The sequence below is a fragment of the Heterodontus francisci genome, chromosome 29 (assembly GCF_036365525.1).
Source record: "Heterodontus francisci isolate sHetFra1 chromosome 29, sHetFra1.hap1, whole genome shotgun sequence".
NCBI classification, from domain to species: domain Eukaryota; kingdom Metazoa; phylum Chordata; class Chondrichthyes; order Heterodontiformes; family Heterodontidae; genus Heterodontus; species Heterodontus francisci.
The window spans coordinates 73,323,904-73,348,851 of record NC_090399.1 but is presented as its reverse complement, the minus strand read 5'-3'; positions in this window follow the sequence as shown (position 1 = coordinate 73,348,851).

The window sequence follows — 24,948 nt, the reverse complement described above, 5'->3', positions numbered from 1 at the left end:
GGATCGGCGCAGGCTTGGAGGGCCGAAGGGCCTGTTCCTGTGCTGTAATTATCTTTGTTCTTTGTTTTTTGTTTATCCGTCATGTCCCTCTCCTCGGTGAATACCGATGCAAAGTACTCATTTAGAATCTCACCCATTTCCTCTGACTCCACGCATAACTTTCCTCCTTTGTCCTTGAGTGGGCCAATCCTTTCTCTATTTACCCTCTTGCTCCTTATATATGAATAAAAGGCTTTGGGATTTTCCTTAACCCTGTTTGCTAAAGATAATTCATCACCCCTTTTAGCCCTCTTAATTCCTCTTAAAAGAAAACAGTGATCCTCGTAGTGACACATGAGGAACACCACTGTCTAGTATTCTCCAGTCAGAAAAACAATCATTTAATATAACTTACTATCTCCGTTCTGTCCTTGAGCCATTTTTATTAATCCAATTCAATACTAACCCTTCTATTCCATGAGCCTCTGTTTTGCTAACCAGTCTTTATTTGCAATACTTTATCAAACACTTTCTTAAAATCCATGTAGATAATATCCACCACATTGCCTTCATCAACCTACTCGATTACTTCATCAAAAAATTAAATGAGATTAGTCAAGCATGATCTGCATTTTACAAATCTGTGCTGACTATCCATAATTAACTCAAACCTTTCCAAGTGTCTGTTGCTTTTTTCCCGATTATTGTTTCTAAAAACGTACCACCACTGATGTTAAACTAACTGGCCTGCAGTTGCTCGGACTGTCCTTATAACCCTTCCTGAATAAATGTGTCACATTTACCACTCTCCAATCCTCTGGCACATCCCCCATTTCTAGGTCAGATTGGAAGTCCAGCTTGAGCACAATAATCCAGGCTGGCTCTCTAATGCAGTGGTGAAGAGTGCTGCCTTTTTGGATGAGTGTTTTGGGATGTCTTGAGGTGATGAAGGACACTATATAAACAGATTTTTCTTTTGTTCAGTAAAGTACGCTTCAAGTTTCTAAGCAAATGCATTGCAGCTCACAGACATATATTGATATGATACTGTGTTTGTGTAGTTACTCTCACCACATTTGTTCGGATAACACAATAGACACAAGATCCACACGAAAGAGCAAAGGTCGAGGTCAAGTGAAGGTTTAGGTGAGGGTAAAATTTTAAATTCTACGAGAAAAGTCAAGGACATCGAGCAGAGTAGCAATGGGGGTCATGGTATACAGAGTGTGACAGGAAGAGACAGAGAGTTGAACAGTAATGGAGCATCGGCAAAGAAAGTCAACTGACGGAACATGTTGAAATGTTAAAATTGAAGGCTTTTTTGTGAATGCATGAAGTGCTGGTAACAAGGTGGGTAAATTAATGGCACAAATAGAGAGAAATGGATATAATCTATTTGTCATTACAGAGATGCACTTACAGAGATGTGGTTACATGGTGACCATGGTTGGGAACTAAATATTCCAAGGTAGTTGATATTTGAAATGACAGAAAAAAAATGGTGGGAAGGCTTAGCACTGTGAATAAAGTATGTCATTTCTTCAATCAAACCTTTGTAAATCTTTGGAATTCTCTACCCCAGAGTGTTATGGATGCTCAGTTGTTGAGTTTAGTCAAAGGATGAATTCAAAAGATTTTTGGACTTTAGGAATACAGGGATATGGAGATCAGATGTAATGTGGAATTAATTTCAACGATCAGCCATGATTCTCTTCAATGACGGAGTAGACTTGTGGGGTTGTATGTCTTACTCCTACTCCTACTTGTTATGTTCTTGTGACAAGTAATATTAGACTCTGTTTAATCATCTTATCCCTGTTCCTTGTTGTTTCATTTTGAACTTTAATTTGCTTGCCCCTAGTAAAATCTTTACTAATGCCCATTATTTAGTAACAGCTTCTAGTTTCACACCATCAAGTCCAGGTTGATCAGACTATCATCTCATGAGCCTCTGACACAGACACATTCTCGTTGTCCAGGAAACACAACCTAATTCCAGCCTTCTCCCTTAGTCCTACTCGAGTTCTGACCGAACATCCATCTCACCTTCCCTTCACATTATCTCCTGTGTCCTCATGTATGTGGGACCCAGCATCTGCTCTCTGGGTCTTTTCTCACACAGCACTTCACACATCCCAGTTTCCCTTCCTTCCCCTTCCAAGCTGACATTGTTAATGGTTCTCTTCCCTCGGGTACACTTCCATTTCAAAGCCTTTCTAAAGTCTTCCAAAGTTTTGCTGAGCTGTAATTTGTGCTCCAATAGGCTGAATATTTCCAATCTTTGAACTGTAGAGAAGGCAACATGATACGTACAGGTCATCGTGTCTCGTTTCACAAAAGATGGATCCAGAACATTTTGTTGGTTGGATTTTATATTCAAAGATCACTTCACCAAGATGTGTTGGCTCTCCTAACCATTGAAGTCGCGATAATGCTTTCCATTGTGCTCATTCCCGTATTTACCATTAGATCTGGATTTGCAGGTCAGGAACATTTTATGTGTCTGTGCAGAGAGAAACAGAATTAACGTTTCAGGTCTGTGACCCTTCATCAGAACTGGCAAAAGTTAGAAATGTAACAGTCTTTGAGCAAGTGAAAGGGAGGAGGAATAAGAAGAACAAGAAGGAAGGACTGTGATACGACAGAGTGGGGGGGAGAGGTTAAATGGCAAATGTCATGGAACAGAGTGCAAATGAAGTGCTAAATAGCGACAGTGAAAGATAATGCACGAGTCCAGTGAGAGTGTTAATGACAGAATAATCAACAGCTCTGTACGAAAACAAAATCACTAAAAATAAGTTTAAGACAAGCTCATGCTGAAGAAATAAATACATAAATAAAGAATAGATATATAATATATATAAATAAAATAACAATAATTAATTTCTTTTGGGCCTCCTTATCTCGAGAGACAATGGATACGCGCCTGGAGGTGGTCAGTGGTTTGTGAAGCAGCGCCTGGAGTGGCTATAAAGGCCAATTCTGGAGTGACAGGCTCTTCCACAGGTGCTGCAGAGAAATTTGTTTGTTGGGGCTGTTGCACAGTTGGCTCTCCCCTTGCGCCTCTGTCTTTTTTCCTGCCAACTACTAAGTCTCTTCGACTCGCCACAATTTAGCCCTGTCTTTATGGCTGCCCGCCAGCTCTGGCGAATGCTGGCAACTGACTCCCACGACTTGTGATCAATGTCACACGATTTCATGTCGCGTTTGCAGACGTCTTTATAACGGAGACATGGACGGCCGGTGGGTCTGATACCAGTGGCGAGCTCGCTGTACAATGTGTCTTTGGGGATCCTGCCATCTTCCATGCGGCTCACATGGCCAAGCCATCTCAAGCGCCGCTTGAACAAAGAATAATGTGACTGATGGTCTGAAATTATTGAATTAAAGGGCAATTAAGGATGGGCAATAAATGCTGTCCTAACCAGCGATGCCCACATCCCATAAACAAATAAAAAAATCAATATTGAATCCAGAAGACTGTCGAGTGCCTCATTGGAAGATGAGGTGTTGTTCCTCGAGCAGGCGTTGATGTTCACTGGAACACTGCAGCAGGCCGAGGACAGAAATGTGAGCATGGAAACAAGGTGCTGAATTAAAATGGCAAAGAACCAGAAGCTCGGGATCATGCTTACAGACCGAGCAGAGATGTTCTGCAAAGTGGGCACTCAAACTGTGTTTGGTCTCCCCAGTGTAGAGGTGACCTCACTGTGAGCAGTGAATACAGTATACTAAGTTGAAAGAAGTACAAGTAAATCGCTTCACCTGGAAGGAGTGCTTGGGGCCTTGGATGGTGAGGAGAGAAGAAGTAAGAGGGCAGGTATTACACCTCCTGAGATTACATGGGAAGGTGCCATGGGAAGGGGACGAGGTGTCAGGTTGATGGAGGATTGGACCAGGGTGTCACAGAGGGAGCGTTCACTTTGGAATGCTGACAGGGGAGGGGAGGGGAGGGGATGATGTATTTGGTGGTGACGTCACGCTGGAGGTGACGGAGATGGTGGAGGATGATCCTTTGGATATGGAGGCTGGTCAGGTGGAAAGTGATCTATCCACTCACAATTTCCATTGTCAGCTTTGGTTCATGGGGCCTCTCCAGTTTATGCCTCCGAAGAGACTTTTGAAAGCACAATTACTCAGAATCAGAGATTAGCAAAAAAAACAGCTCTACACTTGCTGATCTTGAAAATTACTGCCTCTTTTCCAAATTCCTTCAATGTGTTGTTATCACAAAAACTGTGTCCTTCTTTCCACTCACTCCAGGTTTGAATTTGTTGGATTATCTTTCCTTCCTTGTCACAACGCCAAAGTCATAACGGAAGTCACGAATGACATCCTGTGTGTCTGTGACCATGGTGCACGGTTCCCAAATATTTTCTTAAATTAACTGCAGACTTTGACACTGTTGACAACGAGCTCCACCACTGAGACCATTAAATGACTGGGCTAAGAACCATCTGCTCCAAGCAGCTGAAGAGACCTGAAGGATGTGGACTTGATACAACTGTCAGTGAATAGAAGCAACTTGCAGCTCAGAAGACAATCAGAGTAATAGAATCTTACAGCACAGAAGGAGGCCAGTTGCCCTTCACGACTGTGATAGCTCTCCCAAGGAGCAATTTACCTTGTGCCACTACCCCGCCTTCTCCCCGTAGCCCTGCACAATCTTCCTTTTCATAGAATATTCCAATTCCCTCTTGAATGATTCAATTGAACCTGCCTCCACGACATTCTCAGGCAGTGCATTCCAGGTCCTAACCACTCACTGTGTGAAAATGTTTTTCCTCATGTCACTATTGCTTCTTTTGTCAATTACCTTAAATCTGTGCCCTCTTGTTTCCGAGCCTTCCACCAATGGGAACAGTTCTGCCCTATCTACTCTTTCCAGACCCCTCATGATTTTGAACACTTTTATCAATTCTCCTCTGTAAGCGAAGCATTCCCAACTTCTCCAATCTATCCATGTCAAGGAAATTCCTCATCCCAAGGACCATTCTCATAAATTTATTCCACACTTTCTCTCTTCCCATGTTTCCCAATGTGTGACACCCAGAACTGGACACAATACTCCAGTCGAGGCTGGACCTATGTTCTACACAAGTTCAATATAAGTTCTTTGTTTCTCTCCGATATGCCCCTATTAATTATGAATAGTTGTTTTTATTCTTTCATGAGATTTGAGCTTTGTTGGCAATATCAGCATTCCTTGTCCATCCCTAATTACCCCAAGGTGGTGGTGAGCCACTGCCCCCAGCTGCCGGAGTCCACGTGGTGGACCGCGATGGTCCATAATATCACTGCTCACATTCCTGAGATGACTGTCCCCCTGGAGGTTGCTCTGTGCTATTAATAAGGGCTCCTCTGAAGAAGTCTCTGCATTGGTGTTTTGCACAAGAAATGGAATACCCTGTAATATATCGCATCGAGCTCATTTACTACCCGATTCTTGCAGCTGCCAGTATTCCTGGTAAGCTGGAAAGTGACATGGTGAAAGTTGAAGATCCATGTGTGACTGTTCATGTTACATTTTCCTCTTTGCTGTCGTCAGTTAAGTGTCAATTGATTGTTTTGTTTTCCTGATGAGATAACTGAACTAAAATGATAACTCTTCTTGAATTCTAACGACAAAAAATACCAGAAAATCAATTTCCTTTAATGGTTGTAATAGAAATTCATCGCAGACACGGCACAGACTTCAGATAAGAAATAAATTAGCAGTTTTAAATGTGCTGATGATGTTAAGTGCGTTACACATGTATCGGAAGGATTCGTAGTGTTATTGTATTGTATTATTGTATTTTATAATACCGTATGGTGTTACTGCAGATGTTTCTCTTGTTTGCATGGATTTGAATACAGCTTTGTTTATGTTTCTGAATGTAAGTTGAAGGGTAAACCTGGTGATTTCTGTTACTGGTGCATGACCCACCCCATCAGACTTTTCCATTCTTCACTTTACCCAGTCAATGTTTAAAAAGAGGGCAGGATCTCAGTCTCCATGTTGTACAGACTATAACCCAACAGGGTGAGAGAGCACTCTCCATGTTGTACAGACTATAACCCAACAGGGTGAGAGTGCACTCATAGAACATAGAACATAGAACATAGAAAAATACAGCACAGAACAGGCCCTTCGGCCCACGATGTTGTGCCGATCCTTTGTCCTCTGTCAAGGACAATTTAATCTATACCCCACCATTCTCCTTTATCCATATACCTATCTAAAAGCCGTTTGAAAGTCCCTAAAGTTTCTGACTCAACAACTTCCCCAGGCAAGGCATTCCATGCCCCGACCACTCTCTGGGTAAAGAACCTTCCCCTGACATCCCCCTTATATCTCCCACCCTTCACCTTAAATTTATGACCTCTTGTAACGCTTTGCTCCACCCGGGGAAAAAGTTTCTGACTGTCTACCCTATCTATTCCCCTGATCATCTTATAAACCTCTATCATGTCACCCCTCATCCTTCTCCGTTCTAATGAGAAGAGGCCTAGAATGTTCAGCCTTTCCTCGTAAGACTTATTCTCCATTCCAGGCAACATCCTGGTAAATCTCCTCTGCACCCTCTCCAAGGCTTCCACATCCTTCCTAAAATGAGGCGACCAGAACTGCACACAGTACTCCAAATGAGGCCTTACCAAGGTCCTGTACAGCTGCATCATCACCTCACGGCTCTTAAATTCAATCCCTCTGCTAATGAACGCTAACACCCCATATGCCTTCTTCACAGCCCTATCCACTTGAGTTGCAACTTTCAACGATCTATGCACATAGACCCCAAGGTCTCTCTGCTCCTCCACATGCCCAAGAACCCTACCGTTAACCCAGTATTTTGCATTCGTGTTTGTCCTTCCAAAATGGACGACCTCACACTTTTCAGGGTTAAACTCCATCTGCCACTTTTCAGCCCAGCACTGCAACCTATCCAAGTCCCTTTGCAGACGACAATAGCCCTCCTCGGTATCCACAACTCCACCAACCTTTGTATCATCTGCAAATTTACTGACCCACCCTTCGACTTCCTCATCCAAGTCGTTAATAAAAATCACAAACAGGAGAGGACCCAGAACTGATCCCTGTGGCACGCCACTGGTAACTGGGCTCCAGGCTGAGTATTTACCATCTAAGACCACTCTCTGCCTTCTATCAGTTAGCCAATTCTTAATCCAACTGGCCACATTCCCCACTATCCCATGCCTCCTGACTTTCTCCATAAGTCTACCATGGGGGACCTTATCAAATGCCTTACTAAAATCCATGTACACCACATCCACTGGTTTACCCTCATCCACTTGCTTGGTCACCTGCTCAAAGAATTCGATCAGGCTTGTGAGGCAAGACCTACCCCTCACAAAACCGTGCTGACTGTCCCGAATCAAGCAGTGTCTTTCCAGATGCTCAGAAATCCTATCCCTCAGCACCTTTTCCATCAACTTGCCTACCACCGAAGTAAGACTAACTGGCCTGTAATTCCCAGGGTTGTTCCTATTCCCTTTCTTGAACAGGGGCACAACATTTGCCACCCTCCAATCACCTGGTACCACCCCCGTCAACAGAGAATATGAAAAGATCATTGCCAGCGGCTCTGCAATTTCATCCCTTGCTTCCCATAACATCCTTGGATATACCCCGTCAGGCCCGGGAGACTTGTCTATCTTCAAGTTATTCAAAAACCCCAACACATCTTCCCTCCTAACGAGCACTTCCTCGAGCTTACCAGTCTGTTTCACACCGTCCTCTTCAGTAATACACCCCTTCTCATTCGTAAATACCGAAGAAAAGTACTCATTCAAAACCTCACTTATCTCTTCCGGCTCAACACACAGTCTCCCGCTATTGTCCTTGACCGGACCTACGGTCCCCCTAGTCATCCTCATATTTCTGACATACGCGTAAAAGGCCTTGGGGTTTTCTTTTATCCTACCCGCCAAGCATTTTTCATGCCCTCTCTTAGCTCTCCTAATCCCTTTCTTCAGATCCTTCCTGGCCATCTTGTATCCCTCCAGAGCTATGCCTGTGCCCTTTTTCCTCAACCTTATATACGCATCCTTCTTCTTCCTAACAAGACTCTCAACCTCTCTTGTCAACCACGGTTCCCTCACATGACCATCCCTTCCCTGTCTGACAGGGACATGCTTATCAATGGCCCCTACTATCTGCTCCTTGAAAAAGTTCCACATTTCGACCGTGCCCTTCCCTGCCAGCATATGCTCCCAACTTATGCTCCTCAGTTCCTGCCTGACAGCATCATATCTACCCTTCCCCCAATTGTAAACCTTGCCCTGTTGCACATACCTATCCCTCTCCATTACCACAGTGAATGCTACAGAATTGTGATCACTATCTCCAAAGTGCTCGCCCACCAACAGCTCTATCACTTGCCCTGGTTCATTACCTAGTACCAAATCCAATATTGCCTCCCCTCTGGTCGGGCAGTCTACATACTGAGTCAGAAAAGCTTCCTGGACATACTGCACAAACACTACCCCATCCAAACTATTCGATCTAAAGAGTTGCCAATCAATATTTGGGAAGTTGAAATCCCCCATAATTACTACCCTGTGACTTCTGCTCCTTTCCAAAATCTGTTTCCCAATCTGCTCTTCCACCTCCCTGCTGCTATTGGGGGGCCTATAGAAAACTCCCATCAAGGTGACTGCTCCTTTCCTGTTCCTGACCTCAACCCACAGTGCCTCAGTCGGCAGATCCTCCTCGAAAATTCTTTCAGCAGTTGTTACACTATTTCTAACTAACAATGCCACCCCCCCACCTCTTTTACCACCATTCCTAATCTTATGAAAACATCTATAACCAGGTACCTCCAAGAACCATTCCTCCCCCTCACCTATCCACGTTTCAGTGATGGCCACAACATCGTAGTCCCAAGTGCCCATCCACGCCTTCAATTCACTCACCTTATTCCTGATGCTTCTTGCGTTGAAGTATACGCACTTTAACCCTTCTCCGTGCCCATCTGTCCTCTGCGACAGTGCTACCTTCCCCAATACCTCACTACACTCTTTGTCTTTCTGAGTGGACCCACTGGTCCCTGGACTACAAGTCCGGTTCCCATCCCCCTCCCAAACTAGTTTAAACCCTCCCGAACAGTACTAGCAAACCTCCCTCCCAGGATATTGGTGCCCCTCTGGTTCAGATGCAGCCCGTCCTGTTTGAACAGGTCCCATCTTCCCCAGAATGCAGTCCAATTATCCAAGAACTGGAAGCCCTCTCTCCTACACCATTCCTGCAGCCACGTGTTCAGCTGTGCTCTCTCCCTATTCCTAGCCTCACTATCACGTGGCGCCGGCAACAAACCAGAGATAACAACTCTGTCCGTCCGAGCTTTCAGCTTCCAGCCTAACTCCCTAAACTCACTTCTAACATCTGTGCCACCCTTCCTTCCTACGTCGTTGGTGCCAATGTGCACCACGACCTCTGGCTGCTCCCCCTCCCCTTTAAGGATCCTGAAGACGCGATCACAAACATCACGGACCCTGGCACCAGGTAGGCAACAAACCATCCGTGCGTCTCGCTTGCGCCCACAGAACCGCCTGTCGGTACTCCTCACCATCGAGTCCCCGATGACTAGTGCTCTCCCATTCTCCCTCCTTCCCTTCTGAGCCACAGTGCAGGACCCCGTGCCAGAGGCCCGTTCACTGCAGCCTGCCCCCGATAGGCCGTCCCCCCCAACAGTATCTAAAACTGTATACTTGTTGCTGAGGGGAACGACCACAGGAGATCCCTGCACTGACCTCTTCCCACCTCTAACTGTTACCCAGCTGCCTTTGTTTTGTGGAGTAACGACATCCCTGTAGCTTCTATCTATCACCCCCTCAGCTTCCCGAATGATCCTCAGTTCATCCAGCTCCAGCTCCAGTTCCCTAACACGGTCTGATAGGAGCTGGAGACGGATGCACTTCCAGCAGGTGAAGTCGGCAGGGTCACCGGAGGTTCCCCTCACCTCGAACATACTGCAGGAGGAGCACTGCACTCCCCTGGCTGCCATTTCTTTTACTCAATTACCCCTTAATTAAGTACAAATATAGATATTAACAAAAACAGTGAAATAGCTTACCTGTTCAGTCCTTTTTGGCTAGAGGAGGAGGGTAAAAAGGGTCTTATTATTAGGTTAGAGGAGGAGGATGGGTGTGAGACACTACATGTGTAGTGTCTCGGGTTAACTCTGCTCCGCACCTTTAAAGAAAATACCTACCCAGGAGTCCTTGCTGCCGTCCAGCTTCCGGTTCCTCCCGCGCCAAAAGTAACTTGAACACAAGGAAAACAGTAAGTACAACTTTTAAAACACAGCTCCTGTTGCCTTCACTTACCCACCGAAGAGTCGCTACCTTCTCCTGCTGCTCCGCCGGGAAATGAGGCCGAGTCCACGGAGCTCCGCACCTTTAAAGAAAATACCTACCCAGGAGTCCTTGCTGCCGTCCAGCTTCCGGTTCCTCCCGCGCCAAAAGTAACTTGAACACAAGGAAAACAGTAAGTACAACTTTTAAAACACAGCTCCTGTTGCCTTCACTTACCCACCGAAGAGTCGCTACCTTCTCCTGCTGCTCCGCCGGGAGCCATGTTGTACAGACTATAACCCAACAGGGTGAGAGTGGACTCTCCATGTTGTACAGACCGTAACCCAGGAGGGTGAGAGTGCACTCTTCATGTTGTACAGACGAGAACCCAACAGGGTGAGAGTGCACTCTCCATGTTGTACAGACCAAACCCAACAGGGTGAGAGTGCACTCTCCATGTTGTACAGACCAAACCCAACAGGGTGAGAGTGCACTCTCCATGTTGTACAGACCAAACCCAACAGGGTGAGAGTGCACTCTCCATGTTGTACAGACTGTAACTAAACAGAGTGAGAGTGCACTCTCCATGTTGAACAGACCACAACCCAACAGGGTGAGAGTGCACTCTCCATGTTGTACAGACTATAACCCAACAGGGTGAGAGTGCACTCTCCATGTTGTACAGACCAAACCCAACAGGGTGAGAGTGCACTCTCCATGTTGTACAGACTGTAACTAAACAGGGTGAGAGTGCACTCTCCATGTTGTACAGACTATAACCCAACAGAGTGAGAGTGCACTCTCCATGTTGAACAGACCAAACCCAACAGGGTGAGAGTGCACTCTCCATGTTGTACAGACTGTAACTAAACAGGGTGAGAGTGCACTCTCCATGTTGTACAGACTATAACCCAACAGAGTGAGAGTGCACTCTCCATGTTGAACAGACCAAACCCAACAGGGTGAGAGTCCACTCTCCATGTTGTACAGACCAAACCCAACAGGGTGAGAGTGCACTCTTCATGTTGTACAGACTATAACCCAATAGGGCGAGAGTCCACTATCCGTGTTGTACAGACTGAAACCCAACAGGGCGAGTGTGCGCTCTCCATGTTGCACAGACCGTAATCCAACAGGGTGAGAGTGCACTGTCCTTGTTGTACAGACTGTAACTAAACAGAGTGAGAGTGCACTCTCCATGTTGTACAGAACGTAACCCAACAGGGTGAGAGTGCACTCTCCATGTTGAACAGACCACAACCCAACAGGGTGAGAGTGCACTCTTCATGTTGTACAGACTATAACCCAATAGGGCGAGAGTCCACTATCCGTGTTGTACAGACTGAAACCCAACAGGGCGAGTGTGCGCTCTCCATGTTGCACAGACCGTAATCCAACAGGGTGAGAGTGCACTGTCCTTGTTGTACAGACTGTAACTAAACAGAGTGAGAGTGCACTCTCCATGTTGTACAGAACGTAACCCAACAGGGCGAGAGTGCACTGTCCATGTTGGACAGACCATAAGCCAACAGGGCGGGAGTTCACTCTCCATGTTGTACAGACTATAACCCAACAGGGTGAGGGTGCACTCTCCATGTTGTACAGACTATAACCCAACAGGGTGAGAGTGCACTCTCCATGTTGTACAGACTATAACCCAACAGGGTGAGAGTGCATCTCCATGTTGTACAGACTATAACCCAACAGGGTGAGAATGCACTCTCCATGTTGTACAGACTATAACCCAACAGGGTGAGAGTGCATCTCCATGTTGTACAGACTATAACCCAACAGGGTGAGAGTGCACTCTCCATGTTGTACAGACTATAACCCAACAGGGTGAGAGTGCATCTCCATGTTGTACAGACTATAACCCAACAGGGTGAGAGTGCACTCTCCATGTTGTACAGACTATAACCCAACAGGGTGAGAGTGCATCTCCATGTTGTACAGACTATAACCCAACAGGGTGAGAGTGCACTCTCCATGTTGTACAGACTATAACCCAACAGGGCGAGAGTGCACTCTCCATGTTGTACAGACTATAACCCAACAGGGTGAGAGTGCTCTCTCCATGTCGTACATACAAGAACCCAACAGGGTGAGAGTGCACTCTCCCTGTTGTCCAGATCATAACCCAAAAGGGAAGAGTTGGTCTGCAGATTATTATTTTAGTTTACACTGGTGTTTTGGATGTCAAAATTCTCCAGAAAAAAAAGTCCGTACTTTTTTTTTGAACCTCAGCATCCATTTCTCTGTCTGAGATCAACAATTCCTTTCACATTTTATCATCTTTTGCCACAGATTTCAATGACACCAATAAGCAGTTCTTTAAATTCAGTTACATTTCATTCAGAATTGTAAAATGCATGTTTTCTTCTTTGTCTCTGAATGGTTCTTAACAAATGTTTTGTGGCACTTGGTAAATTTAATCTTTTCCATTTCTTACAGTTAACTTGTTGGCGATTGTGATTTTGTCTCGAGGAAAGTGCGGTCTCTCCAAATGTATCACTCACTATCTGGTGGCCATGGCAGTGGCGGATCTAATGGTGGTTATCATCCATGTGATATTACACCGGATTAATATCATGTACTTTCCAGTTAGTTTCCTGTTTATAACTCCTGTGTGTATGCTAAACCTTCTCACATACACTGCAGCTTTAGGCTGTTCGGTCTGGTTTACTGTTGCCTTCACTTTTGATCGCTTTGTAAAAATTTGCTGCCAGAAGCTACAATCAAAATATAACACTGAAAAAACAGCAACGGTGGTTATTGCAACTGTGTTTGTGGTGAGCTGCATTTGGAGTTTTCCCTTTTACTTTGCAGGTGAACCTGTATTTATAATTGACAACGTACCTTGGTATTGTGTTGAAACAGATGATTATCTCACCTCCCCCTTGTGGAGGGTTTATATGTGTATCCACAGCATCATAAAAGCTATATTCCCAATCCTTTTAATTCTGTTGTTCAATGCTTTGACCATCAGACACATTCTAATGGCAAATAGAGTTCGCAGGGGACTCCGGAGAAACAGTGAGAATCAGAATGATCCAGAGGTGAAGAATCGGAGGAAATCCATGATTTTGCTTTTTGCTATTTCTGCCAATTTCATACTATTGTGGATGACATTTATTGTCTATTCGCTAAACTCTCCGGTGGTAAAGTTGAGATACACTGACAAATATTACAGTAATTCGATATATATTATGCAACAGGTTGGATACATGTTGCTGCTTCTCAGTTCCTGCACAAACACTTGTATCTATGGACTGACACAGAGGAAATTCAGAGAGGAGCTGAAGAATGGGGTGAAATATTTGTTTACACTGAATAGGAAATTGTGTCAATAACAAGTAACAAACATCGATCTGGCGCAGGGCTTATAGGTTTATAGGTCACTTGTTTTTATATTCCTGAAATTCTTGTGTGTAAGTGAAGGACTATGAGAAGACTGATTATCTTTAACATCATTTTAGATACTGATATATAATTACCAGAATATTAAAGATGGATTTTAATGTGCGTAAATTAAATTATAAAACATGAAATATCCAAAGTCAATTTAACTGCTGGATTTATGGAGTTACAGCAAATGTAGAACATCGAACATCATGAAATTAATTTGTTATAAAGGAACAGTGACACTATATTACATATTTTGCACACGAACAACAACCTCAGGCAAGGATGTTCTGACAATCATTACAATTCACCATTGGATCAATGCATGAAAACTTTATTATATCAAGTACAAATTCACATGGTTAAATAAGTTATCAATGCAGAGAATATGTTCCTTCAAAAGAGGCCAAAAATGGATTCATCTGTTAGGGAAACATCTAGTTTTTACAGGTACCTTTCCTGTCTCCTTCACTCATCGAATCTCTCTATGAAATTGTCCAGGACATGAAATCCACCTCCTGCAGCCTTGAGCTTATTTCCACTCGAATAACAGTCGCACCTCCCTTTCATCCCCAAAACCCTTCAACATGTTGTTGCCTCTCAAATCTGTGTACATCCTTCTGACAAAATCATATTTGTATCTCTTCAATCCAGTTTCCACCCCTGCTACAATACTCAATTGCCCCAAACAAAGTAAAACATCTCATCTTCTGTGACTGTTACTGTGGTGCACAATCCCTCAACAAGACCTCCTCAGTCTCTCTGTAATCTTTGACATGATAGACCATTCAATTCTCCTTCAATGTCTCTGATCCATTTACCATTTAACTGGTGCTGTCCTCGTGTGGTTCTAATCTTACCTGCTGTCCAATAACCTCACTTTTTCCTTGGAGCCTCCAAGGATCTACTCTCGCCCTCCAGCTGTATTTTCCCATCTCCATGCTGCCCTTTGAAGATATTATCTGAACATACAGGGTCAGCTTCCACATGTATATTGATGACACCTATTTCTACCTCTCCATTATCACACTCAACCCTTACACAGCCACTGGGTTTCAGATTGCTTGAAGGACATGCAGTATTTATAATTCAGTTTCCTCCAGTTAAACATTGGAGGACAGGAGTCATCATCTTCGAGTCCACAGCACAAACTCTGCATCTTTCACGCTCAATTCCTACACCTTGGCCATCGTCTCAGCAGAACCCATAATGTTTACAATCTTAGTTTCCTTTTCGACCCCACGATGAGCATCAGGAACTCATATTCTCTCATCACAAAGACCACCTACTTCCGTAATGTCAAAGTTCTCCATTCACTCGACAGTCCACGTGCTGTTGAAACTCTCATCCATTTCTTGTCATCTCCAGACTCGCTCTATCCAATGTCTTCCTGGTCGACATCCCATTTACAAGATTAACAAACCTCAGCTCTGCTAAAACTCTGCTGCCCACATCCTGTCACATCCAAGATCCTCTGCTCCGACAAGCATATACTTGTTGAACTTCATTTAGTCCTAGGCCTCCAAAACATCGAATTTAAAGTTCTGGTCCTTGGAGATCCTTCCATATGACTTTCAATATCAGTAAAATTCTCCAGCCCTACTAAAACCCACCCTTCACTCACAACTCTCTTTTGCTCGAACACCCATGTTAATGGTCCATCCCTTTGCCCAACTGTGCCCGGTGATGCTTTCAACCACTGAGGCTCTATCGAGGGAGATAAAGCACGATTAGATCTGAATAATTAAACTTTATTTGTGCCACTTCTTCATATATTTTATTATGAAAGCTTCACGTATTCAGAGAAAGGGCTTTTCATTTTATTGTTTTAGTCTTTATCTTTACATGGAACGTATTCCCTGGTGAGCTAATAGTGTTAAACCCTCTGTCCCTTTCTGTTCCTCTCTGCTGTCTGTAACCAAATCCCTACACTGTTCTGTTGCATCGACTTTTCACCTTAGATTTCTAAATTTCCCTTCAGTTGAATCTTCCCCCACCCTTTTACGTTAATGCTCTGCTCAGACCCCTAGTTATACGATTCCCCAGGATATTGATCCCAGCCTGGATTTACTGGAGCCCATTCCAATGGAACAGCTCCCTCTTTCCCCAGTGCCCCATGAATCAAAGCCCCTCCTTTCCAAATCACTCATTGAGCCACACATTTAATTCTCTAATCTGCTTGAACCATTGCCAATCCGTGTGTGACTGAGATAACAATGTCATCAGAGATTATTACCAATGAGGTGTTATTTTAATATGTCCCCTAATTCTACAAATTCTCTCAGCAGAACATCATTCCTATTTCTACATATGTCATTTGTTCCTACATGGACCATTACAACTGGATCCTCCCCCTCCCACTCCAAGTTCATCTTCAGCTGCGAGGAGGTGTCTTGTACCGGGAAGGCACATAACCTTTGGAACTTGAGGCCACGCCTGCATCTACAAGTATCTATCCCCTGACTATACTGTCCTCTATCATTGTCACATTCTGTTGCAATGCCCCACTTCAATGGTTTCTTGCACCATGGTGCTATGGTCAGTTTGCCCATCCACCCGACAGTCCTTGTTCTCATCCACACAGGTAACAAGTACCTCAGGCCTGTTGGTTAAAGTCAAGGGCCAAGACTCCTCCATCATTAAATGCTGGATCTCCAGACCTGTCGGACTCACAGTCACATCCTCCTTTCCCTGACTATTGACTAACTCTGAACTATAACTTAACCTAATGGGTGTGATTGCCTCCTGGAACATTGTGTCCAGGTTTCTCGCCCCCTCTCTGATGTTGCACAATTATGCAGCTCCGGCTCCACCCCAACAACTCAAAGATGAAATTAATTGAGCTGCAGACACTTACCACACATCTGCTTGTCCAGCATCACAATGCTCTCCACTATCTCCCACATGTTGCAGTTACAGTACATCATCTGCTCAGCCATGTCTGTCTAACATTATTTATTTATTTGATAATTTAACTGGTTACTAATTTAGTAAAGTAATAGCAAGTTACAGTTTTGGACAGTTACAGACTTGGAACACCAGCAAAGACTGATAATGGAGGGGAATTTGCTGATAACGAGTTCAATGCCATGTGTAAAAATATGAACATCATAAGCATGAATATCACAGCTGGATGGCCTTTCAGCAATGGACTCTGTGAAAAGGAATCAGGTGGTGATCACTGAAATGTTTCAAAATGTTTTAACTGATCAGCCACACAGCAAGGGCGGCACAGTGGCGCAGTGGTTAGCACTGCAGCCTCACAGCTCCAGGGACCCGGGTTCGATTCTGGGTACTGCCTGTGCGGAGTTTGCAAGTTCTCCCTGTGTCTGCGTGGGTTTCCTCCGGGTGCTCCGGTTGCCTCCCACATGCCAAAGACACGCAGGTTGATAGGTTAATTGGCCATTATATAAATTGCCCCTAGTGTAGGCAGGTGGCAGGGAAATATATAGGGACAGGTGGGGATGTGATAGGGATATGGGATTAGTATTAATGGGTAGTTGATGGTCGGCACAGACTCGGTGGGCCGAAGGGCCTGTTTCAGTGCTGCATCTCTATACTAAAGTTGACAACCACCTGGCATGGGCAGTTCACACAAAGAATTCACTCCAGATATTTGGAGGCTATAGTCCTTATCAATTAGTCTCTGGGCAAAACCCCAAATCACATTCTGTTCTGTGTCATAGTTCTCCTGTGCTGCAAGATACCACAATACCAGTTAGCCTGACATCTGTGGTGGGCAAGTTGCTGGAGTCTATAATCAAGGAGAGGGTGACTGAACACCGAGAAACATTTCAGTTACTCAGGGACAGCCAGCTTGGATTCATGACGGGAAGGTCATGCCTGCCAAATCTCATTGAATTTTTTGAAGAGGTGACTAAGGTAGTGTACAGGGGAGTGTCTATGGATGTTATTTATATGGAATTACAGAAGGCATTTGATAAAGTCCCACAGAAGAGACTGTTAACGAAGGTAGAAGGCCATGGAGTTGAGGGCAAATTATTGACATGGTTAGAAAGTTGGTTGAGTGGCAGGTGACAGAGAGTGAGGATAATGGGTAAGTACTCTGATTGGCAGGATTGAACCAGTGGTGTCCCACAGGGATCTGTGTTGGGGCCTCAATTATTCACATTATTCATTAACGACTTGAATGATGGCATAGTAAGTCATATATCCACATTTGCTGATGATACAAAGTTAGGTGGCATTGTACACAGTCTAGATCTTTGCATACAATTGCAAGGAGATATTGACAGACTAGGTGAATGGGCAAAACTGTGGCAGATGGATTTCAATGTAAGCAAGTGTGAGGTTATCCATTTTGGACCAAAAAAGGATAGAGCAGGGTACTTTCTAAATGGGAAGAGGTTAAGTACAGTGGATGTCCAAAGAGACTTGGGGGTTCAGGTGCATAGATCTTTAAAATGCCACGACCAAGTGCAGAAAATAATCAAAAAGGCTAATGGAATGCTGGCCTTTATATCTAGAGGATTGGAGTATAAAGACACAGAGGTTATGCTGCAGCTGTACAAAACCCTGGTTAGATCCCGCTTGGAGTACTGTGATCAGTTCTGGGCACCACACCTTAGGAAGGATATATTGGCCTTGGAGGGAGTGCAATGTAGGTTTACAAGAATGATACCTGGACAACAGGGGTTAAGTTACGAGGAGAGATTACACAGTTTAGGCCTATTTTGACTGGAACTTAGAAGGTTAAGGGGTGATCTGATTGAAGTCTTCAAGATATTAACAGGAAAAGACGGGCTAGATAAAGATAAACTATTTCCACTGGTTGGAGATCCTAAAACTAGGGGGCATAATCTAAAAATTAGGACCAGACCATTCAGGAGAGATGTTCGGAAGCACTTCTTCACGCAACTAGCAGTTGAAGCTAGAACAGTTGTTAATTTTAAATCTCAGAAAGATAGATTTTTGTTAAGCAAAGATATTAAGGGATATGGGCCAAAGGCTGGTATATGGAGTTAGGCCACGGATCAGCCATGATCTCATTGAGTAGTGGGACAGGCTCGAGGGGCTGAATGGCCTATTCCTGTTCCCATCTTCCTATGTTCGTAATACGCTCCACTTCACTGTACAATTGAATAATTCAAAATTAGAAGAGCACTGAGACATTGGCTGGATTTTACACCCCCCCCCCCCCCCCCCACAAAGGGTTGGATATTGGGGGCTTTGGGGTGTAAAATGGGGTGAGCGGGCAGATTTTAGCCGCTGCCGCTCTGTGTAAAGTGGCGGCAGAGGTGGGATCCGGTCAGGAAGGGTCCCCCGAACATCCCACTCCATTTTACATCCCCTAAAAAAGCCAGATGGTGGCTGGGGTGGGACATAAAATGAAGCGGGAGGCTTGGTGAGTCGCCTTCACTACCGGTTCCGATCTTCAACAGAAATTCCTTCAGGGAGGAGGGACAATTTAAAGAACAAAAAACTCAGAAAGGAATTCAAAATTAAAGTCCATCGCCACTGTACCCAGAGCGGCAGTGGCTAAAAACTGCCTGCTCGCCCCAGGCCAATCAGGTCCCTTAAGTGGACACTTAATGGCCACTAAAGGACCTCCGCCCATCTCCACGGAGATTTCAACTGTGGCTGCTCGCTAGTCAGGACCAAGAAAAGCCGCCTGACAAAAGCAGGGAGTGCTGCCCCCACTTCCCCAACGACCCCAAATACTCAACACGAGCCCTGTACCTGGCGAGGTAACAAAAGCTTGCCTGTGTTCCAGGCTTCCCGACATCTTCTTTCCACAGATGCTGCCGGACCTGCTGAGTGATTCCAGCATTTCTTGTTTTTGTTTCAGATTTCCAGCATCCGCAGCATTTTGCTTTTATTTTAGTGTTTAATTCACTGCCACTTCTCTTCCAGGAATGCCTACCTTGAAGAAGTTCTGCTCTTCTCTCCGATGGGATTTTCGTTTGTCTCTTTTACCTTGTTATAATCTGTGACTTTTCTAATATTTGTCAGTTCCGAAGAAGGGTCACTGACCCGAAACGTTAACTCTGCTTCTCTTTCCACAGATGCTGCCAGACCTGCTGAGTGATTCCAGCATTTCTTGTTTTTGTTTCAGATTTCCAGCATCCGCAGTATTTTGCTTTCATCTTCCTCACCACTGCCTGTGGTGCTGCTGGGACTGAGAGCTGCTGGCCCACTGATTGGTCAGCAGCTCTATTAGGCAGGACTTCCGACCTCAAGCAGGTACCTCCGCCCCAGAGCAATAAAAGCCCAGGGATCCGCAAAATATGGGTCGGATTCACAGGCCAGGTGGAAGCAGGTTCGCCACCGACGTTTTTAGTCAGTGGCTGGCTCCCGTCTGCAAAGAATAAAATCCTGGCCATTGTTTAAGACCATCTGAGACAGACTTTGTTCAGGAGATTTAATACCCTCTAAAGGAGAGGGTCTAAGGTAATGAAAATATCCTGGGAAAGCAATTGGTGGTGTTGGGAAGAAAGAACTTATCACCATGGCAATCAAACTGTTGAGAATCTTTCATCACAATAAATATAAAATCTCAGACTCTGAGCAGCCGATAGAAGCAACTGAAGCAACTTGTACCACAAATGCTGATGTGTTCTGTGATGTCGGTCCTGAGGAATTGTTAATTTGAGTATAGCAGAAAGGGAAGATTGGGGGGAAGCAAAATTAGTAACTGGAAGTAGAAAAGGAGTAAGCGAAATTACAAGACAGGTGAAGCAAAGGCAAACATCAAATAAAATCAGATTACAGAATAATGCTAAAAAGTCAGTTATAACACTCTGTCTGAATGCAGACAGCATTCACAACAAGGTAAATGATTAGAAGGCACAAATACAGGGAAATGGGTATGATTTAGTTGCCATTTCAGAGACCAGGGTATCGGGTAACCAAGACGGAATTACAGAATTCTGATGAAGGGTCGCTGACCTGAAACGTTAGCTCTGTTTCTCTCTCCATAGATGCTGCCTGACCTGCTGAGTATTTCCACAATTTCTTGTTTGTGTTCCATGATTGGTCCAGTGCAGAATGAGGCCATTCAGCCCATCTTGTTTACACTGGCTCTCCGAATGAGTATTTCATCTAATGCCACTCCTCTGCCTTCTTCCCATAAACCGAACATCCTTCCTTTTCATATAACTGTCTAATTCACTGTTGTTGCCTCGATTGAACCTGCCTCCTGCACACTGTTACAACCAGGTGAGAAAGGAGTCTCGGTGTTCTCTCTCAGCCTTTACCAGTTTCGCAGTAGCAGGATTTAATTTATTAAAGCACCGTTTGTTAAGCTTCCCCTCCTTGTTCACTGCTCTCTAATTGTAAAGACAAAAAAACAGACAGGTTTTCTTAGATTTAAACAAGAAAGGTGTGTTTATTAACCTTAAAACTCTAATTTGGTTAAATCTATGCATCCACGGTAAACACAGACAAATAGAGACAGAAAAGGAGAACAAATTAAAAAGGAAAGGTTTGAATCAATAACTGGAGTTCATTTACTGTTTGTGGACTGGATGTACAGTTTTTGATTGCAGTTGTTTTTCCAGTTCTCGTTGGGGCCCAGTGCACACTTTCAATCGTGTTTAAATGCAGAAGTCTTCTCTCTCTTGAGGTTTGAGTGGCCTCAGTGGATCTTCCTTGAATTTCTGAAGCGAGAGAGGGGAGACAGGTGCTCTCTTCTTCATGTTCAGTTGCAGTCTGTGTTCTAAGTGATCTGTGAGTACAATTCAAAACTCCAAGTTGGCCAGCAGGTTATTCATGTGACTAACCCCTTATTGGGAACAACCACTCCAGCGGTTTGAGGATCCAAAGCTCTCAGAGGGGAGTGTAATGCTGTCTCTTACATAGACAAGACATGGATCATGGTTGCCCATACCAAAATGAGCAGTCATGTTTCAGTGGTCTTTCTAAACCAAACTTATTTTTCCCAGTCCAATAGCAGTTTAAAATTAATTCCCCATATGACAAAATTAATATGACTCATTTTTGCAGGTGTGGTTTTCAAGATACCTCCACATTCAGCCGATTGAACTGCAATTTTTGAAGAGCATTTCTTTCTATAAAAAAATTCTTGGCATTTTTCACGGATGAAGATTTTGGGAAGCTTGTAGTTATCAGTTACAGGCCCACTGGTGGCTAGTCAGGCCTATCTGTGACAAGCAGATTCTCCCACAGCGGGTACAAGTGAAGGTGTAGTCGCTGCTGGGGGCAATTGGATCTATTCTTCACCTCATTTACTCTTTCATGCTGGTTCTTCACTCAGTCTCAAAGGTGCCTGCAGCCCTCCTGATGAAGCACCTCCAGGCATCACGATTTAGATTTAGAGATACAGCAGTGAAACAGGCCCTTCGGCCCACCGAGTCTGTGCCGATCATCAACCACCTATTTATACTAATCCTACACGAATCCCTACACTACAAGACAGCATGGAGTGGGCTTCGCCATCAGAAACTCCTTGCTCAGCATGATAGAGCCTCCCTCAAATGGCTCGGAACGCATACTGTCCATCCGACTGCTCACCACCTCTGGTCCAGTACACCTACTCAGCATCAACGCTCCAACACTCTGCTCCCCACATGAAGCTAAAGACCAGTTCTATGAACAACTCCATAACATCATTAGCAGCATCCCCAACACCGAACACCTATTCCTGCTGGGGGACTTTAATGCCAGGGTTGGGGCCGACCATGACTCATGGCCCTCCTGCCTTGGGCGCTATGGCGTTGGAAGGATGAATGAGAACGGGCAGAGACTGCTTGAGTTGTGTACCTATCATAACCTCTGCATCACCAACTCGTTCTTTCACACTAAACCCTGTCACCAGGTTTCATGGAGGCACCCAAGATCGCGTCGTTGACACCAGCTAGACCTCATTGTCACAAGGCGAGCCGCCTTAAACAGTGTTCAAATCACACGCAGCTTCCACAGTGCGGACTGCGACACCGACCACTCCCTGGTGTGCAGCAAGGTTAGACTCAGACCAAAGAAGTTGCATCATTCCAAGCAGAAGGGCCACCCGCGCATCATGACGAGCAGAATTTCTCACCCACAGCTGTTCCAAAAATTTCTAAATTCACTTGTAACAGCCCTTCAAAACACTCCCACAGGGGATGCTGAGACCAAGTGGGCCCACATCAGAGACACCATCTATGAGTCAGCTTTGACCACATACGGCAAACATGCGAAGAGAAATGCAGACTGGTTTCAATCTCATAATGAAGAGCTGGAACCTGTCATAGCCGCTAAGCGCATTGCACTGTTGAACTACAAGAAAGCCCCCAGCGATTTAACATCCGCAGCACTTAAAGCAGCCAGAAGTACTGCACAAAGAACAGCTAGGCGTTGCGCAAACGACTACTGGCAACACCTATGCAGTCATATTCTGCTGGCCTCAGACACCGGAAACATCAGAGGAATGTATGATGGCATGAAGAGAGCTCTTGGGCCAACCATCAAGAAGATCGCCCCCCTCAAATCTAAATCGGGGGACATAATCACTGACCAACGCAAACAGATGGACCGCTGGGTTGAGCACTACCTAGAACTGTACTCCAGGGAGAATGCAGTCACTGAGACTGCCCTCAATGCAGCCCAGCCTCGACCAATCATGGATGAGCTGGACATACAGCCAACCAAATCGGAACTCAGTGATGCCATTGATTCTCTAGCCAGCGGAAAAGCCCCTGGGAAGGACAGCATTACCCCTGAAATAATCAAGAGTGCCAAGCCTGCCATACTTTCAGCACTACATGAACTGCTATGCCTGTGCTGGGACGAGGAAGCAGTACCCCAGGACATGCGCGATGCCAATATCATCACCCTCTATAAAAACAAAGGTGACCGCGGTGACTGCAACAACTACCGTGGAATCTCCCTGCTCAGCATAGTGGGGAAAGTCTTTGCTCGAGTCGCTCTGAACAGGCTCCAGAAGCTGGCCGAGCGCGTCTACCCTGAGGCACAGTGTGGCTTTCGTGCAGAGAGATCGACCATTGACATGCTGTTCTCCCTTCGTCAGATACAGGAGAAATGCCGTGAACAACAGATGCCCCTCTACATTGCTTTCATTGATCTCACCAAAGCCTTTGACCTCGTCAGCAGACGTGGTCTCTTCAGACTACTAGAAAAGATCAGATGTCCACCAAAGCTACTAAGTATCATCACCTCATTCCATGACAATATGAAAGGCACAATTCAACATGGTGGCTCCTCATCAGAGCCCTTTCCTATCCTGAGTGGCGTGAAACAGGGCTGTGTTCTCACACCCACACTTTTTGGGATTTTCTTCTCCCTGCTGCTTTCACATGCGTTCAAATCCTCTGAAGAAGGAATTTTCCTCCACACAAGATCAGGGGGCAGGTTGTTCAACCTTGCCCGTCTAAGAGCGAAGTCCAAAGTACGGAAAGTCCTCATCAGAGAACTCCTCTTTGCTGACGATGCTGCTTTAACATCTCACACCGAAGAATGCCTGCAGAGTCTCTTCGACAGGTTTGCGGCTGCCTGCAATGAATTTGGCCTAACCATCAGCCTCAAGAAAACGAACATCATGGGGCAGGACGTCAGAAATGCTCCATCCATCAATATTGGTGACCACGCTCTGGAAGTAGTTCAAGAGTTCACCTACCGAGGCTCAACTATCACCAGGAACCTGTCTCTAGATGCAGAAATCAACAAGCGCATGGGTAAGGCTTCCACTGCTATGTCCAGACTGGCCAAGAGAGTGTGGGAAAATGGCGCACTGACACGGAACACAAAAGTCCGAGTGTATCAGGCCTGTGTCCTCAGTACCTTGCTCTGCGGCAGCGAGGCCTGGACAACGTATGTCAGCCAAGAGCGATGTCTCAATTCATTCCATCTTCGCTGCCTTTGGAGAATACTTGGCATCAAGTGGCAGGACTATATCTCCAACACAGAAGTCCTTGAAGCGGCCAACACCCCCAACTTGTACACACTACTGAGTCAGCGGCGCTTGAGATGACTTGGCCATGTGAGCCGCATGGAAGATGGCAGGATCCCCAAAGACACATTGTACAGCGAGCTCGCCACTGGTATCAGACCCACCGGCCGTCCATGTCTCCGCTATAAAGACGTCTGCAAACGCGACATGAAATCGTGTGACATTGATCACAAGTCGTGGGAGTGAGTTGCCAGCGTTCCCCAGAGCTGGCGGGCAGCCATAAAGACAGGGCTAAAATGTGGCGATTCGAAGAGACTTAGTAGTTGGCAGGAAAAAAGACAGAGGCGCAAGAGGAGAGCCAACTGTGTAACAGCCCCGACAAACAAATTTCTCTGCAGCACCTG